General features: G+C 34.7%; 1 protein-coding gene across 8 annotated transcripts in view; it reads left to right on the top strand.

Moving 5' to 3' along the window:
- The window catches only part of SNAP91 (synaptosome associated protein 91), a 169,621-nt gene that overhangs the window by 103,577 nt on the left and 52,339 nt on the right, over positions 1-13,705 (top strand). The gene's annotated exons all lie outside the window — the stretch shown is intronic.

The following is a 13,705-nucleotide window of genomic DNA, read 5'->3' as shown; positions in this document are numbered from 1 at the left end:
TTGCAACCCCAAGGACTGTAGCCCACCAGGCTTCTCTGTCAGTGGAATTTTCCAGGTGAGAATACTGGAATGGGTTGCCATTTCCTACTCCAGGGAATCTTCTTGACCCAGAGATCAAACCAACATCTCCTGTTTCTCCTTCACTACCAGGTGGATTCTTTACCACTGAATCACCTGGGCAGCCCAAAATTACCTTCGGCTAGACTAAATAAGAAAAAAGGGCAGTGACCCAAACTAAAATTATAAATGAAAGAGGAAACATCATAGCTGATACCATAAAAATGCAAAGAGTCATAAGAGATTGTTGTGAGCAATTATATGCCATGATTGGATAACATAAAAGAAATGGATAAATTCCTAGAAACATACAGCTGACCAAGATACAACTGACCAACAAACATACAACTGACAGTCAAGAAGAAATAGAAAATCTGAACAGACTTACCTGAATAAGGAAATTGAAGCAGAAATCAAAAACCTCCTAACAAAGAAAAACCCTTGATCATATAGCTTCATGAGTGAATTCTACCAAACATTTAAACAGAAATTAATGCCAGTCCTACTCAAATTCTTCCCAAAAAATTGAAAAGAGGGAATACTTCCAACCTTTACTTTTTTGAAGCTAGTTTTACACTCATACCAAAGCCAGATACACACACTATAAGAAAAGAAAATAACAGGCCATCATTCCTGATGAACATAAAACTACAAAAATCCTTCACAAAATATTACAAACTGAATTCAACAGCCCATTAAAAGGATCATACACTATGATCAAGTGAGTTTCTCCTTGGAATGCAAGAATGGTTTGACAGTTGCTAGTGATACACACCACATGGTAGAATAAAGGATGAAAATCATATGATGATCTCAATAGTTGCAGAAAAAGTACTTTAACAGAGTTCAACAACCTTTCATGATAAAACTGTCAACAAATTAGGTAGAGAAGGAATGTATCTCAGCATAATAAAGGGTATATATGACATGTCCAGAGAAGGCAATGGCACCCCACTCCAGTGCACTTGCCTGGAAAATCCCATGGATGGAGGAGCCTAGTGGGCTGCAGTCCATGGGGTCGCTAGGAGTCGGACACGACTGAGCGACTTCACTTTCTCTTTTCACTTTCATGCATTGGAGAAGGAAATGGCAACCCACTCCAGTGTTCTTGCCTGGAGAATCCCAGGGACGGGGGAGCCTGGTGTGCTGCCATCTCTGGGGTCACACAGAGTCGGACACGACTGAAATGACTTAGCATAGCATAGCATGACATGTCCACAGCTAACATGATTCTAAATGATGAAAAGCTTTAACATTTTCCTCTAAGATTAAGAATAAGACAAGGATGCCTACTCTCTTGAGTTCTATCCAACATAGTACTGTAAATCTAAGCCAGAGCAATTAGTCAAGAAAAAGAAATAAAAAGCATCCAAATCGGAAAGGAAGAAATAAAATTGTCTCTGCATCCAAATAGGAAAGGAAGAAATAAAATTGTCTCTGCAGATGACATGATCTTACATGTAGAAACCCAAAAGATGCCACCAAAAAACTGTTAGAACTAATAAATGAATTCAGTAAAGTTTGGGAATCAAAATTTATGTATAAAAATCAACTGCATGTCTATACACTAACAATAAACTATCTGAAAAAGAAATGAAGAAAATAATTCCATTTATAGTAGCATCAAGAAGAATAAAATATTGAATTGGCCAAAAAGTTTGATTGGATTTTTCTCTAACAACCCAAATGAACTTTTTGGCCAACCCAATACTTAGCAATAGACTTAACCAAGGAGATGAAAAGCCTCTACACTGAAAAACTATAAACCATTGATGAAAGAAATTGAAGATATAATAAATGGAGATATAATAAATATCTCCAAATAAATGGAGATATATCCTTTGTTCATGGACTAGAAGAATTAATACTGTTAAAATGTCCATACTACCCAAAGTGATCTACAGAATCACTGCAGTCTGTAGAAAAACTGTAATGGCATTTTCCTGTAAATAGAAAAAAAAATCTGTCATTCATATAGACCAAAAAAGACCCCACATAGCCAGGAACTCTTGAGAAAGAAAAACAATGCTGGCTACATCAAACTTCCTGAAATCAACCTAAATTACAAAGTATAGTAACCAAAACAGAATGGTACTGGAATGAAAGCAGACATCTCGACCAGAACAAAACAGGAACAAGAGAGTAGAGAGCCTAGCCCAGAAGTAAACTCATGCGTAGTCAGTTAGCTCACCTTTCACCGGGTTGCCAAGAACACACAACAGGAAACAGATAGTCTCTGTAATAAATGGCATTGACAAGGCTAGATATCCATGTGCAAAATAATAAAATTGGAAGCTTATCTTACATCATACACAAAAATTAACTCAAATGGATTAAAACAAATATAAAACCTGAAACCATAAATCCTAGGAGAAAACATAGGGAAAAACCTCCTAGACATTGATCTTAGCAATGAATTTTTTAGTTTGCCACCAAAAACACAGGCAACAAAAGCAAAAATAAGCAAGTGAGACTACATTCAAGCTAGAAAGCCTCTACACAGCAAAGGAAACAATCAACAGAATGAAAATGCAACCTATGGAATGGGAGAAAATATTTGCTAGAAATAAAAAAAGAACCCAAATACCTTGATTTTAAAATGGGCAAAGGACATAAATGGACATTTCCATAGAAGATGTGCAGATGGTTAACAGGTATATGAGAAGGTGTTAAATGTCATTAATCATCAGGAAAATGGAAATCAGAACCAGAAATAACACCCCACACTTGTTAGCATGACTATTATTAGTAAGAGAAGAGAGAAGTGTTTGTTGAGGGTGTGGAGAAAGGGAATCATTATACACTATTGGTAGGAATGTAAATTGGTACACCCATTGTGGAAAACAGTGGAGTAGAAGTTCCTCAAAACAATGTAAATAGAACTATTACATTATTCACCAATCTCAGTTCTAGATGGATGGATATCTGCACTCCCATGTTCATTGCAGCATTAGCCACAATAGCCAAGATAAAAAAATAACTTGTGTTTGTCAGCAGATGAAAGGGTAAGGAAAACATGTTGTATACATTCAGTGGAATATTATTCAGCCTTTTAAAAAGAAGGAAATCCTCCTATGTGTGACAATATGGATGACATAAAGGACATTGTGCCAAGTGAATAAATATGCCAGACACAGAAAGGCAAATATGTATAATCTCACTTATATGTGGAATCTTAAAAAAGTCAAACTCATAGATGCAGAAAGTAGAGTTGTTGTTGAGCAATGGAGGGCAGGGCATGGAATGGGAAGATGTTGGTCAAAGGGTACAAAAGGTCACTTGTAAGCTAAAGAAGTTCTGGAGATCTAGTGTACAGTAGTTACTATACTTAATACTATAGTTAATAATACTGTGTTGTATATTTGAAACTTGCTAAAAGAGTAACCTTAAGTATTCCAACTACAAAAACACAGGAACTATGTGAGATGATGGATGTGTTAGTTTGATTGTGGTCATCTTCTCATAATGTATATGTATAACAAATTATTACACTGTGCATCTTAAATATGTACAATTTTTGTACATCAGTTATACCTCAGTAAAGCTGTGGGGGTTGAGAAACAACACTGGTAAAAGACATTAAGTGGCTGATGAGGAAACCAGTAAGATGATAAAGCTGGTTAAAAGAGCATTTTGAGGAATTGGGATTTATAGAAAAGGAATGTTAAAATAAGATGGCTAGGTTGGGTTCAAAAATAAGGCAATAAAAATCATGTCTTGAGGTTATCTTTTCTCCCAAACATAGTATTATATCACTAGCAGACAAGAACTATAATTCGATACATCATTTCAGAATCAGAGTCCTTAATTAATGTTAAATTGCAGCATGAAATGAAGCTTCATTCCATAGGTAATTAAATAATCCTTGGGTGAGCTTGGTAAACATTGGCAGAGTGATATCAGAAGTACCTGCTATATTTTATTTTATTTAATAAATTATTTATTAAATATTATATTTATATAATATAATATATTATTAAATTATAATAATTTAATAATTAAATTAAATATTATATATTATTAAATTATATATTTATTTAATATTATATTTTATTTCCAAGTTTTTTGGTAACAAGATGAAAGTAACTAGTTGTGAAATAAAGTTGCTGACTATGTAGATGAGCATTTAAAATATTGGTGCTTTTCCATTTAAATGCTTCAAACTTCTCCCTTGTTAAAATGTTCAACTCCTAAGCCGACAGCTGTCATTTTTTAAAATAAAAAGTCTCAACATCACTTAACTTTATTAAATCTCTGTTTGTAAAGGAAAATATTGTTGAATTAGTTTTATAAAGGGCCTTCTTTTTTAAGAACCATATTCAAGTGTTCATGGTATTTTTTTTTTAATTGTAGTATAATTGCTTTACATTGCTGTTAGTTGCTGCTACACAACATGAATCAGCGATAAGTACTATAAGGGCCTTCTGGTCCTTACGCTTTCTCATTCTGACCTTCATCTTTTTGAAATGTTTATTTTAACTTATATCTTATTTTCGTTGCCCCAGTATCTTATACAACATATTATGTTTTCTTATGTATTAAAGAATGCTTCAAATCTGTATCCTTAAATCAGACTTTCTCTGTCATAAAATTCATATGAATCGCTTTTATAGAACTTTTATAATTTAAAATTTAGTGTTAATTATAAATTCGTGGGGTTATACAAAATTTTTTTCAGTATTATATGAATGTATTAACTCAAATTTTCTCAACTAATTAAATCAGTAGATATTTGAGACTTTGTAATTTTTAGAGCTTATCAAGCATAGTGGTTTAGTGATTTAGAAACTTTAGTAAGTAAATAGTGATATTGTTAACTGTCTCCTTTCACCATATTCTCCAGTGTCAAACTGAAGAGAAATTGTGTCCTTTTTGTTTGGTTTGTTTGTTTTACACCAAAGGAATAATAAAAAGAATAACTCTAGGTGAGATATTTTTAAATTGTACTGTAACATTTTAAAAACATTTGGCCACACCACACTGCATGTGGGACCTTTATTCCCCAACCAAGGACTGAACCCCTGTCCTCTGCAGTGGAAGCACAGAGTCCTAAATACTGGACCACCAGGGAATTCCCAACATTTTTATTCATATTCATCTCTCAGTACTTTTTGCTAAGACCCACAATACTATGAGAAATAAGTTATAATAGCCAATTTTATTATAACACACTTCATTTCTTGCTTGTTAGGAATGAATAGCTATTGATGATTGAAACGTTGAGGTATCAGTGGATATAGAAGAAAACAGATGAGTATGGTTTAGCTAGGGCTGTGCAGTGTGGATCTGCAGTCTGTCTTTCTCAAAGGCAGGGCAAGAGGTCTGAAATTCAGCCTGTTTCTGTTGGCCAAGCTGTGGGCTTTTTTCATCCTTGAAGAATAAGGAAAACCTTTTCCAACTTGCTGGCTCAGCAGAAACAGTTTTTCATAATTAATACAAAGCACATTATAGTATATCATAGTGTTGGCTTGGGACCTGATGGTTAGACAGCATTAGTCTTTGTCTCAACAAAATATCTATAGCTATTTTCATAGCAATAGAAAAGTCAGCTGGGGAGGAAAATACTAATAAATAAATTCTCTAGTTCTTAAGCAAATAGTAAAATTCCTAAGTCTTAATAAATTCAAGTAAACTAGTATAATATGAAATTGAGAGATAATAGTCACCTTTGCTGCTACTGTTTAGTTGCCAAGTTGTGTCCAACTCTTCTGTGATCCTGTGCACTGTGGCCCACTAGGTTCCTCTGTCCATGGGATTTCCCAGGCAAGAATACTGATGTGGGTTGCCATTTCCTTCTCCAGGGGATCTTCCCAACCCAGGGATTGAACCTGCATCTCCTGCTTAGTAGGCAGATTCATTACCACTGAGCTTACCTGAAAGGCCCCATAGTTACCTTGAATTTGCATTTGTTCCATAGATACACAGTGATATTTGAAGAGGATTCTAAATTATAACAAATATGTTTTGTTCTGCTTTATTGACTATGCCAAAGCCTTTGACTGTGTGGACCACAACAAAGTCTGGAAAATTCTTAAAGAAATGGGAATACTAGACCACCTGACCTGCCTCTTGAGAAATCTGTATGTTCTTATCTGGCCATAATGATAGTAAGAGAATTTCATTTTCTAATGATGTGTCCACACGAAGTGTTTACAAATTTCTTGTTAAGGGTTCTGTGTACTGATAAATATTGCCAATTTATGGGACATATTGTAAAGGATAGTACTTTTGTTGGTGTGAACCAAATTTAGCACATTCATATTTTATAAATTTAATTTAAATAGTGCATATTACATGTGGCATTCTGCTGGCCAATAATGATCATCTTTGACTGAAAGAATACAGAGCGTTTTTAAAATCCCTGTCTTTCTCCTCATAATAGGGAGAGTGTTTTTTTCTTCATAATAAATGCATCCCTCTGTACAAACAACTGAGTGTGTGTGTTGTATTTCTGTGCATCCTAGAAGTGGGAAATGGCTAATTTCTTATTGTAAATGCTTGAAGTAAAATTTCTACTTTTTGAGAAATACAGAACTACTCCTAGGGTTTTCTTAGAATTAATAGACTTAATAGAAATTTATTAACACACTCTTGAAGGCTCATCAATATTATGTGACCACATGACTTTGTTTCCATGTGAATATTATTAATAGCTATACTATTAGCTGGAAAAGGTGATAGCACCCCACTCCAGTACTCTTGCCTGGAAAATCCCATGGATGGAGGAGCCTGGTAGGCTACAGTCCATGGGGTCGTTGAGAGTCGGACACGGCTGAGCGACTTCACTTTCACTTTTCACTTTCATGCATTGGAGAAGGAAATGGCAACCCACTCCAGTGTTCTTGCCTGGAGAATCCCAGGGACGGGGGAGCCTGGTGGGCTGCCGTCTATGGGGTCGCATAGAGTCGGACACGACTGAAGCGGCTTAGTAGCAGCAGCAGCATACTATAAGCAGTATTTGTGACCCATATTACCTTTTGCTTGTTAGTTAATCTAGGTGGGGCACGTCTGTAGGTTGTTTTCATGCACATTCATGAATACACACACACATACTTTCTGTCTGTGAAAGATTTATAGAAACTTTGAAATTCATAGTCCTATGTCAACTTAAATGTTAGCTGTTGCTCTTTTTTATTGAAGTGTAATTGGCATACACCAATTATATTAGTTTCAAGTATACTACATTCAGCATTTCTATACATTCTGAAATGATCAGCACAATAAGGCTAGCTACCATCTAAGTCATTGCTATTATTAACTTTCATTATCAAGCATTTGATACATTCTGGATATGGGTGAGCACTTAAATATATTAACATACTTAATCTAAAATGTGACTCCATCTCACTGCACCATATAGATCTCCTTGTTAATTTAGTTGTAGTTCTGTTTCCTTGGTTACAGGGAATGTTTTCTAGCAATTTCTGTAATACAAAAAAATTGCTCTGATTAAGTACTGCTTGCAAATGAATTGGAATGCTTATGCTGTAGTGGGTTTTTTTTTAAATAGTTTAATCCTCTATAAAAAGTAGCAGTTTTGAGAATATTTGATAACTGTTCCCATCATCCTATAATAGGAACTTGCTTTTATAGTAGAGAAAATTTTGCACAAACCAAGAAATACCTAAGATAAATTATGCTTCATGTGGAAAATTAAGATTTTGGAGAGTAAAACCTGTGGTTTCCAAGAGTAGAAAAAGGTTTTCAGCATCAGTTATCCACCAACAAGCTTAATCACTGTACATTTTCCTAGGAAATTTTACTTTCCATCTTTTTATATCATTTTTGTCGCCCTCTATCCTAACAAAACATTGGTTAGGAGCAAGGAATTAATGTTTTAATTTTTCATACTTTTTGTTTTAAATCCTTTCATTTTTGTTCCTTCTAGTATACATAAACAGTCTTCTCCTTTCTCAGTTACCAAATGTATGAAATAAATTACCATCCCCTGTCATAGGCAGTGGGAGGTCTGAAAACTTAAATCACATGGTTCTTAGCTCTTCTGCTAAATCACATCACAGCTTAAGATAGCCATTGATAAGGGCAGGGGTAGGGAAAGCCCCACCAATGCCAGGAAAAGAGAGAAACCAAGTCCCTCTGCCTTCTGATGAACCATGTTGGTTTCTAATTTACATTTTTAGGATGTGTGACTGTAGAGTAACAATTGCGTTGGGCCAGGTCCATTTGGTTTGAGCAATTATTTGAAAGATGTTCTCCTTCTCAGGATTTGGGACCTGGACACCTAACAGCAAAAAATACCCTAGACTCAAGTCAGCATAGGTCCTTTTTTCCAGCTCTTTATTAGATGTGCATTCAGAAATTTAAAAACTATTTCTAAAGTCAAGAACTCCATGTGGTATAATATTCTAATGTTGCTATGAAATACGTAAGATTTGTTTAGGAAGAGCCTTGATTATCTTAGTGGACCTGTAGAGTGCTTTACCTGACATTTATTGGGTTTGCAAATTGCATAGTTAAATGAATGTGATTATGTTTTTCTTCCAGTTTTCAGGTATAATTGATATACATCACTTTAAGGTGTATTGTGTAATGATTTGACTTGCATACATCAAGAAATGATTACCACAATAAATTTAGTGAACATCCATCTTTTCATATAGATACATAATTAAAGAAGTAGAATAAAGGTTTTTTTGCTTGTAATGAGAACTATTAGCATATACTGTCTTCACAACTTTCATATGTAACATACAGTGGCACTGATTATGTTTATCTTGTTGTATATTATATCCATAGTACTTATTTATCTTATAACTGGAAGTTGGTATATTTTGACTGTGTTCATCAAACTCCCCTTCACTCTTCCCCTGCCTCTGGTAACCACAAATCTGATCTCTGTTTCTCTGTGTTCATTTGTTTTGAAGCATATTTGACCTAAAACACTGTTAGTTCCCATACTGTAATATAGTGATTCAGTATTTCTATACATTTCAAAGAAGTCAGCACCTTAAGTCTTGTTATAATCCATCCCCATACAAAGATTTTATGTGTTAATAACTATATTCCGCACAATACATTTCATCCCCATGACTCATTTATTTTGCAACTGAAAGTTTGTTCCTTTCAATCCCTCTCACCTATTTCTCTCCTACCCTAGAACCCTTCCTCTCTGGCAACCACCTGTTTATTCTCCATATCTGTGCTCTGTTTCTATTTTGTTACGTTTGTTCATTTGGCTTGTTTTTTAGATTCTACTAAATAGAATAGAATAGAATTATACTATTCTATATAATCGTATAGTATTGGTCTTTCTCTGACTTTTTTCACTTACATAACAAACCCCTAGGACTATTCACATTGTCACCGATGACAAAAATTCACTCTTTCTTATGACTAATATTCCATTATAGGCAGATAGCTAGACACACACACACACACACACACATCTTTATTATTCATCTAGTGATTGGCAGTTACGTTCCTTCCATATCTTAGCTCTGCTGCAATGAACACAGGGATGCATGCATCTTTTCTAATTAGTGTTTTCATTTTCTTTGGATAAATAACCTGGAGGAGTGGAATTGCTGGGTCACATGGTAACCTGTTTTTAATTTTTTGAAGAATCTCTATACTGTTCTCCGTAGTGGCTGCACCAGTTTACCTTCCCTAACAGTGCATGAGGATTCCCTTTTCATCACATTCTCACCAACACTTGTTATTTGTTGTCTTTTTGATAATAGACAGTCTTGCAGGTGTGAGGCAATATCTCATTGTGGTTTTGATTTTAATTTCCCTGACAATTAGTGATGTGGAGCATCTTTTCATGTGTCTGATAGCTGTCTGTATGTCTTCTTTGAAAAAAAATGTCTACTCAAGTCCTCTCTTTTATAATCAAGGTGTTTGCTTTTTTTGTGGTTGAACTGTATGAGTTATTCATGTATTTTGGTTATTAACCCCTAATTGGATTTCTCATTTTCCAATGTCTTCTCCTGTTCAGTAGGTAGCCTTTTCATTTTGTTGATAATTTCCTTTACTGTGCAAAAGCTTTCTGGTTTGACATAGTCCCATTTGTTTTTGTTTCCCTTGTCTGAGGAAACATACTCCCCAAAATATTATTAAGGCCAATATCAAAGAGTATACTGCCTGTATTTTCTTCAAGAAGTTTTATGGTTTCAGGTCTTACATTTAAGTCTTTAATCCATTTTGAATTTATTATTATACATAATGTGGGAAAGTCTAGTTTGATTCTTTTACATGTAGCAGTTCAGTTTTCCTAACACCATTTTTTGAAGAGGCCGTCTTTTTCACCCTTTACTGTTACCTCCTTTGTTGTAAATTAATTGCCATATAAGTGTGGATTCACTCTTTGGTAGTTCACTCTTAGTGTATAGAAACTCAACAGATTTCTGTATATTAATTCTGTATCCTGCAACTTGACTGAACTGATACGATTTTAGTAGTTTAGTAGTTTTATTTTGGTGGCATCTTTAGGATTTTCTGTGTATGGTATCATGTCTTCTGCAAAGAGTGACAGTTTTAGTACTTCCTTTCCAATTTGGATTCCTTTCATTTCTTTCCTGATTGTTTTTGTATGATTGTTGTGGCTAGGAGTTCCAATATTAAACTGAAGAAATGTGGCAAGAATGGTAATCTTTTCCTATTCCTGATCTTAGAGGAAAAGCTTTCAGATTTTCACTGTTGAGTATTGTGTTAGCTGTGGGTTTGTCATATGTAGCCTTTATTACATTAAGGTATATTCCGTCTATGTCCCTTTTGTTGAGAGTTTTTATCATAAATAATGTTGAAATCTGTCACAAGTTTTTTTCACATCCATTGAGATGATCATATGATTTTTATTCTTCAAATTGTAACTATTTGTAACTATTCCTGGGGTAAATCCCACCTGATCATGATCACTAATGTATTGCTGGATTTTGTTTGCTAATATCTTCTTGAGGATTTTTGCATCTGCGTTCATCAGTGATATTGGCCTGCAGTTTTCTTTTTTGTGGTATCTTTGTCTGATTTTGGATCAGGGTGATGCTGGCCTTGTAGAATGAGTTGGGAAGTGTCCCTTCTTCTGCAGGTTTTTGAAATAGTTTCAGAAGGATAGGTGTTAACTCTTCGATAAATATTTGGTAGAATTCACCTGTGAACCCATATATCTGGTCCTGGACTTCTGTTTGTTGGGAGTTTTTCTAATTACTGATTCAGTTTCACTACTGGTAACTGATCTGTTTTGTATTTTTTATTTTTTCTTGATTCAGTATTGGGAAATTATCCATTTATTCTAGATTGTTCATTTTTTGCTGTTTAATTGTGTGTAGGAATCTCTTATGGTCCTTTGTGGTGTTGGTTATAACTTCTCCTTTTTCATTTCTGATTTTATTGATTTGGAGCCTCTCTTTTTTCCGTGATGAATCTGGCTAAAGGTTTATTTATTTTTTCAAAGAGACAGCTCTCAGTTTCATTGATCTTTTGTATTGTTTTTGAATCTCTATTTCATTTATTTCTGCTCTGATCTTTATGATTTCTTTCCTTATTCTAACTTTTGTTTTATCTCCTTTTTATAGTTCTTTTATGTGTAAGGTTATGTTGTATTTTAGATTTTTCTCATTTCCTGAGATAGGCTTGTGTTGCTATAAAGCTTCCTCTTAGAATTGTTTTTTCTGCTTGCCATAGATTTTGAGTCACTGTATTTAATTTTCACTTATCTCTGGGTATTTTTTATTTCTTCAGTGATCCTTTATTTAGTAATGTGTTGTTCAGCCTCCATGGATTTGTGTTTTTTGAAGTTTTTTCATGTAGTTGATTTCTAGTCTCAACATTGTGTTTGGAAAAGGTCCTTGATATGATTTTAGTCTTCTTAAATTTACTGAGACTTCTTTTGTTGCCTAGCATATGATCTATCCTAGAGATTGTTCCATGTGCTCTTGAAAAGAATGTGTTTTCTACTACTTTTGGATGTAATGTTTATATATGTGTGTGCATAAACATTTAAATTTATATAAAATAAAAAAATACGTATAAAGTCTATCTGATCTAATAATGTAGTTTAAGGCCTGCTGCTGCTGCTGCTAAGTCGCTTCAGTCGTGTCCAACTCTGTGCGACCCCGTAGATGGCAGCCCACCAGGCTTCCCCGTCCCTGGGATTCTCCAGGCAAGAACACTGGAGTGGGTTGCCATTTCCTTCTCCAGTGCATGAAAGTGAAAAGTGAAAGTGAAGTTGCTCAGTCGTGTCCGACTCTTAGCGACCCCATGGACTGCAGCCTAACAGGCTCATGCATCCATGGGATTTTCCAGGCAAGAGTACTGGAGTGGGGTGCCATTGCCTTCTCCGAGTTTAAGGCCAGTGTCTCTATATTGATTTTCTGTTTTGATCATCTATCCATTGATGTAAGTCCCCTATGCCTTTTGTGTTACTGTCAGTTACTCCTCTTATGTCTGTTTAGATTTACTTTATTTAGGTGCTCCTACATTGGTTGCATGGGGCTGCCCAGGTGGTGCATTGGTAAAGAATCTGCCTGCCAATGTAGGAGACGCAGGAGACTCGGATTTGATCCCTCCATCAGGAAGATGCTCTGGAGTAGGAAATGGCAACCTACTCCAATATTCTTACCTGAAAAATGCCATGGACAAGAAAGCCTAGAGGGCTATAATCCATGGGCTCGCAAAGAGTTGGACATGACTGAATGACTGAGCACACACACACATACACATACATGTTGGATACATATATGTTTACAATTGTCATATTTTCTTCATTAATCAATCCCTTGATTAGTATGTAATATTTTTCTTTGTCTCTTATAACAGTGTTTATTTTCAAGTGTGTTTTGTCTCACAGAAGCATTGCTACCCTGGCTTATCATTTCTATTTACATAGAATACATTTTTCCATCCCCTCACTTTCAGTCTGTGTATCTTTATGTCTAAAGTAATTATTATTAATGTCAAATTTATGTTTCTCAGCCTTTTAAATGTCTTCTGGAACTTTTGGTTTACTGAGTTCTCATATCGTTTTTAAAGCTCTGAAAAAAATAGCTTCCAAATGAGTTTTGATAAAGTTTCATGTTTAAAATAAATTTCCAGTAACATTCATGAATTCAAATGTGATGCCTGAGATGTATCACGTGACTGATACTAGAGGAATGCATTGGACACTCTAAATGTTTAACTTAAAGTCATAGTATAGTTAAAAACAATCCCTCTTAGGCTTATTATTTAGGATGCCATCTGTAATCCCACTGTTGATCACTAAGAAAGTATGAACCTCTCAATGGAATGCTGACCTCAGAAGGGCTGAAAAGTTTTGATACTACAGAATCTCTCACATTCATCTTGAAAATAATTTTCAATGTTGTCACATAATGTTTATAATTGTAAAAGTCATATATTAAACTGAAAAACATCTGGTAATGTGAAACTTATGAAGAAGAAAATAGGTTTGAGTTTCTTTTCTCTAACCCTTAAACTTTCATTCAAGTTAATATGTTGCACAGTCAAACTATAGCCATTTTAAAGCTTCTATTCATGCTCTGGTATTCTACACTGAAGTGACACATCAAATAAAGAGGATCAACAAAGTTCAGTTAACTATGGTTTCTTCAGAATTGACAATTATAGTATAATGAAATCAACCAAAGCAAATGAAATGGTAACTCTGATAAGAAATCAATTGAGTTCA

This window comes from Bos mutus, chromosome 9 (genome assembly GCF_027580195.1).
Source record: "Bos mutus isolate GX-2022 chromosome 9, NWIPB_WYAK_1.1, whole genome shotgun sequence".
Taxonomy (NCBI): domain Eukaryota; kingdom Metazoa; phylum Chordata; class Mammalia; order Artiodactyla; family Bovidae; genus Bos; species Bos mutus.
This window is presented reverse-complemented; position numbering and strand designations above follow the sequence as displayed.